The sequence below is a fragment of the Phacochoerus africanus genome, chromosome 4, assembly GCF_016906955.1.
Source record: "Phacochoerus africanus isolate WHEZ1 chromosome 4, ROS_Pafr_v1, whole genome shotgun sequence".
Lineage (NCBI taxonomy): Eukaryota > Metazoa > Chordata > Mammalia > Artiodactyla > Suidae > Phacochoerus > Phacochoerus africanus.
In genome coordinates this window covers 127,978,911-127,984,910 of record NC_062547.1, presented here as the reverse complement: position 1 = coordinate 127,984,910, position 6,000 = coordinate 127,978,911, and positions in this window count along the sequence as shown.

Genomic DNA, 6,000 nt, shown 5'->3' with positions numbered 1-6,000 from the left:
ATGTACATGGTGCAACGATTACCACGTTGAAGCTAACTGATACATCCATCACCTGACATAGTACCTGGACTGTGGTAAAAGTTTTACTTCTCTCAGAAAGCAGTTATCATATTCTTTCTCCTTCTTAGTACTTGCGAACTTGGCCCATCTCATTAAGTTGTAATATTTCTCAGGAGAGGAAAACTTCTTATTCATTTGTTAATTATTCATAATACTTAGCAGTGTGTCGTGTATACAGTAGACAGCTAGTATGACATAGAGCATGAATGAATATTTGTTTAGTTAAAGTATATACGTTGCGCTCAAGAGACCCTCACAAGTGTCACCCACTATTTAGGAGCAGCCATCAGAATACCAGACATCAGTCTCAAGAGGAAGTAGTAGCCATCTGTGTTCTTGTGGTAACTGATGTGAATAATTCTGACCCTCAAGTGTTTTGAGACCCTTAAGGTCCTCCTGAATCATCAAAGATAAATAGACCCTTTCAGGTTGAAAAGTAACCAATATATATTCAGGTGACTGCAGGTAGGGTATTTATTGTAAGGATCCATAAGGAAATAAAGAATGATTAGAAGTATTCTCATTTTGGAGTTCTTGTCGTGGCTCAGTGGTTAACGAATCTGACTAGGAACCATGAGGTTGAGGGTTCGATCCCTGGCATTGCTCAGGGGGTTAGGGATCCAGCGTTGCCGTGAGCTGTAGTGTAGGTTGCAGACGTGGCGGGGATCCCACGTTGCTGTGGCTCTGGTGTAGGCCGGCAGCTACAGCTCCAATTAGACCCTTAGCCTGGGAACCTCCATATGCCGAGGGTGAGGCCGTGAAAAGACGAAAAAAGAAATACTCTCATTTTGCGCGTTCCCTTTGTGGCTCAGCGGAAAAAATCTGACTGGCATCTGTGAGGACAGAGCTTCGATCCCTGAATTCGATCAGTGGGTTAAGGAACCAGTATTGCCTTGAGCTGTGGTGTAGTTTACAGATGTGGCTTGGATCTGGTGTTGCTGTGGCAGTGGTGTAGGCCGGCAGCTACAGCTCTGATTTGACCCCTAGCCTGGGAAGCTTCACATGCCGCAGGTATGGCACTAAAAGTTAAAAAAAAAAAAAAAAATTCTCATTTTGGAGTTCCCACTGTGGTTTAGTGTGTTAATGATCCGGCTTGTCTCTTTGGCTTTGCCGGTTTGATCCCAGCCTAGCGCAGTGGGTTAAGGGTCCAGTGTGGCTGCAGCTGTGGCCTAAGTCATAGATGCAGCTCCAGTTCGATCTGTGGCCCAGGAACATTCATATGCTGTGGGTGCATTCAAAATAGGGAAAAATAAAACCCCCAACAGAAGTCATCTCATTTTCCACACAGCCAGGGGTCCTAGAAAACGAGAATTTTCAGCTTTGTGACCTAGTTTTTTTTTTGTCTCCTCGGAGCAGCCCTCTGTTGCCTCCAGCTCCTGAATTTTTCCATTAAGGTCAAATAATGATCAGTCAGCTTCTGCCGGTCTTTGCCGTTACTGCTCTCATCCAGAATGACTTTCTCATTCAAGTGGAGGACTTGAATGGCCAGCCAATCCCAACCGACTAGTGTCCTCCGGCCTTTTATGGGTTGGACCACGGTCTACAAGGAGTAGACCACATGCCACAGTCTACAGACTAGGGTCCTGCCTGTGTCCTGGGAATGTGGGCCAGCCCGCTGTGTTGGGGTGACTGAGACAACTGTGTAAATTCTGACTGCTTTTTCCATGAGGACTTATGCAGGTGATTGACACTCAGGGCCTTATCTCTCATAAACTGGTTTGGTATTTCAATGTTAATTTATTTTCTCCTTTTGTAAAGCTGATAATCCGTATGTTACTATGTAAACTCTATTCACTTGAATTTTGTGTACGAACATTTTCTAATTATGGTAGGTGTTAGTGGACTCTTAATAATTGCTGGTTGGAATTCCCACTCGGCTCAGCAGGTTAAGAACCCCACATTGTCTCCGTGAGGATGTGGGTTACATCCTTGGCCTCAGTGGGTTAAGGATCCAGCATTGTTGCAAGCTGCAGTGTAAGCCACAGATGCAGCTTGGATCCCGAGTTCCTGTCGCGTAGGCTGGCAGCTATAGCTCAGATTTGACCCCTAGCCCGGGAACTTCCACATGCTGTATGCACAGCTGTAAAAAAAAAAAAAAAAAAAATTTGATAATTTATGAAGCACTTACCACTGCAAGTATATCTCCTTTATTGTCCACAAGCTTACTCTGTAAGCTGTTTTTATCCCCATTTTATGGATAAAGAAACTAAGGCTTAGAAAGGTGTATTGGCTTGTTTAGTCGCATGATTGAGTTGTTGAACCAGAATGTGAATCCCAGGTGGTCAGATCTCAAAGGCTGTACTTGCACCATGCTCAAGAATGGAGAGTGTTTGGATTTTTTAACCATCATGTTTCTCTTTAACAATAAGGAGAAAACATATCAGGGTTTTATGGAAGTCTTAACGTCTTCACATTTCAGGGTGCATTTGGATATTTTGCAAGTGAAATCGAGAGCAGTGAGGCTGAAGCAACGCAAACTGAACTTCAGCACTGTCAATATTCCTGCTCGTCCCACCGTGAAAGTCTTTTCCCCCAGCCTTCCGTGTCTATTCTTGGATATTAGGAAATGACCCAGAACACCTCATCAATGAAAAAGAATGTGCGCCGTGCTGTGACAGAGCTTTATACTAAAGGGCTTTCAAGAGGGAGTTAACTCAGTGGTGAAGCAACCTTGCCCTGATTTAAATAGCTTTCCCCAGCACAGCTTGGGCTCAGGCATGACTGTTGGTTGCCTTTATAAATAATACAAAACAATTGATGCAACAAACTTAAATTTGCTAAACTTGAAACTTTTTGCAAAAGAAGAAAAAAATGGACCCACTTTCTTTTCCTTTTTTTTTTTCTTCTTCTTTAGAAGCTGAACTGGGTTCCCCATTGCATTTCTAATTCAATGATAATTTTAAAACGCACGCTAGTTTCTGCTGCGATGCTATATATTCCTTTTATCTGGAATTTCGGGTTTCTCTCTCCCGTTTCCTGGGATTTGCAAAACAGCAAAATCAGCCCGTTTACATTTAAGATGTTTTGATTCTTTTCTCAGACTCTTGCCAGTGTACTTAACGCAGAATGATTAAAAGCTGTGTGTTCTGTTAGAACTGTTATAGTGTTTAAACAAGGAAGTCTGTGTTTGTTTAAGAGAATGGGGAAATGGTTATCTTGACAGATTAGACTGCACAAACAGGACAGCCACAGTCTAGCACAGATGTCCACATTTGCCACTTGGCTGGCTTTTTGAGGTATTCTAAACAAAACTTGCTTGTGTGCTGGTGCCTGAGCGCTGCCTGAGCTCTGCCTGACACCTGACTCAGGAATGTGATTAAGAACCGCTGCCAGGGCCTGGGTGTCTCTGTGGGCACATGTTCCCAGGTTTGAAATTTCTCAGGGTCTGTTTAACTGTGTCATAATTAAACTAATGGAACACAAGAGGAATTTCTCTCACTGGCTGGAAGGCCCCGTTCCAGTGTGATTTCGTCTCCCATCACACGCGATGCCAGTGGCTGCACTGCAGAAGGTGAAATGCAGCTGAGCAGAACTGTGGGGTGACCGAATTAATCAGTCTCTTCCAAATGTGATCTTAAACTGGATGAAGCATCAGGGGCAGCTGTGGTTAAGTGGCCATAGCACTGAGTGGAAAGTGGGAAAACCTGATTCAAGCCCTAATTCTCTACTTACTAGCTGTTTGATGTTGGTCGAGTCCTCATTTAACCCTCCTAGGGTCGTGCAGCTGTGGTTGATGACGCTGAGGGATGCCATGTCTACTGGGCCTGTCCTCTGCCAGGCACTGCTGTGGGCATGACACCCTGTTCCTCATCTTCTGCTCAGAAAAACCCGGTAAGGTGGCTCCAATAAGTTGTACTGTTTCCTATGGGATTTCAGGAAAGCTCGGAGCTTTGCTGGAAGTCATTTAGGTAGCATGTAACCCACTAGCTAGGATGTTGGAACGCAGGTTCTTTGGGTTTGGGTTTTCTGGGGGCAACGTGATCTTCAAGGTAACTTCCGGCCGTGAAATCAACAATTGTGCAATCTGAACACATGGATGTGGCTTTAACTATGTCTATATCTACACATACACTGTAGAGAGCAATACTTAGTCTTGAATGGTTATAACCACGAGTGTTCATAGATACCTTTGTGTGTTGCCTGGTTGCCAGCTTGCCATAAATATTAGTGCACAATTCTTTGATCATAAATTTTATGAATATCTAGGGCTCTCTTATTAAGGAGTATTTGCTAAATCAGATCTTTTGGAGCTTGAAACTCTGGCATGTGTGATTCTAATTTTTTTTTTTTTTTTTTTTTACTGAAGAGGAACTTCAAAATAGAGTACAAAACTTAGGACTTTGGGGCATACATGTTATGTCATAAGCAACTGCTAATTTAACTCTGTCATATTTATTTCTATTAATTAGTGCTTTATAATATGGGTGATACTTGAGCGCAATTGATCGAAATTTAGAATTTATTGCAATGCAGCTTTATTAGTAGCAAAAGAGGTTTCCATTGTCTTATTTTAAATAAATAAGATATTGATTTATTCCTAACATATTCACATGTGCTATGTGAGTGTATTTTCCAAAAGCCATGAGTCCACCGTTTTTATTGAAAATATAAAATGCAAAATGTCCAGCAGCTGGTCCACTTGTGCTTTGGCTAGTTTGCCAATGTCAGTGGGGTTACCTGTCAGGACTCTGGGAAACCAGACAGGATTCTGACCGGTGGATTCTCCGGGCCTTATTCGTAGAGACCACCTAGCATCTTCCACTATCGTAAAGAGGTCGGTTTGAAGAATTAAGTCTGTACCAATTTTGATACATCTGTACGTAGTTACTAGATAATCAAAAACATATTAAATAATCAGCTTCTCGTGTGATTGTTTAAATGATTTATGGTACTGTGTCTTAGCTCCTCTAATGTGGACCTGACAACAATCAGCCTGGATGGCTTCGTTCCTAGCAGTCTTGCCATAATCCTCTTCATTTACTTCTTGACCTCACCCTGTTCCCTTGGGGACGTCATTACTAACATCTGGAACCATCTTTCACTCTCCATCTATTTTTTTTTTCTCCTAACAATTCTTTTTAGAGGGAATCTCCTGGAATTCTGCCCTCAACCATCAGTCTCTCCTGGATCCTTATCAAATTAGAACAGGACTTACTATTTTGCACTATTTTGTTTATCACAAAAACAAGAGCCTGCTTCTCCCAAATAGGAATCTATTATTATTTTTTTTTAATCTTATCCCTTAGCATGTAAGAATGGAAAGATTGGGATCACTTGCTTAGCCCCAAGCTGATCGAGTGCTTGGCAATTAATATTAACTGATAACAATGGAATTTCAATATAACTATTTCTTCGGTACATTCCTAACAGTGTGTCATATAATTTTCCTGGAATCCCTAAGATCAGGAGTTTAGTTTCTGCTAACATTTAAGAGCAAATTGTGGGAGTTCCCATCGTGGCTCAGTGGTTAACAAATCCGACTAGGAACCATGAGGTTGTAGGTTCGATCCCTGGCCTTGCTCAGTGGGTTAAGGATCTGGCGTTGCCGTGAGCTGTGGTGTAGGTTGCAGACGCGGCTCGGATCCCACGTTGCTGTGGCTCTGGTGTAGGCCGGTGGCTACAGCTCCGATTAGACCCCTAGCCTGGGAACCTCCATATGCTGCAGGAGCAGCCCCAGAAATGGCAAAAAGACAAAAAAAAAAAAAAAAGAGCAAATTGTGGTTGTCTTCTCCATTTTCTACATAGCTCAAAGATAAGTAGAAATAATGAGCTTGGATATGCTGAGTCATGTTGAGGAAAATTGAGGCCCCCAAGTCTTTGGATGCTGTCGGGTCTAGAATGAGCCACATGACCTGCCTCTTCCACTGAGGGTCTTGTCTTGGGAGAAATCAAGGTGATGACGTGAGGCAAAGCTGCAGAAAGGCCGGCTGTGAGGCATGG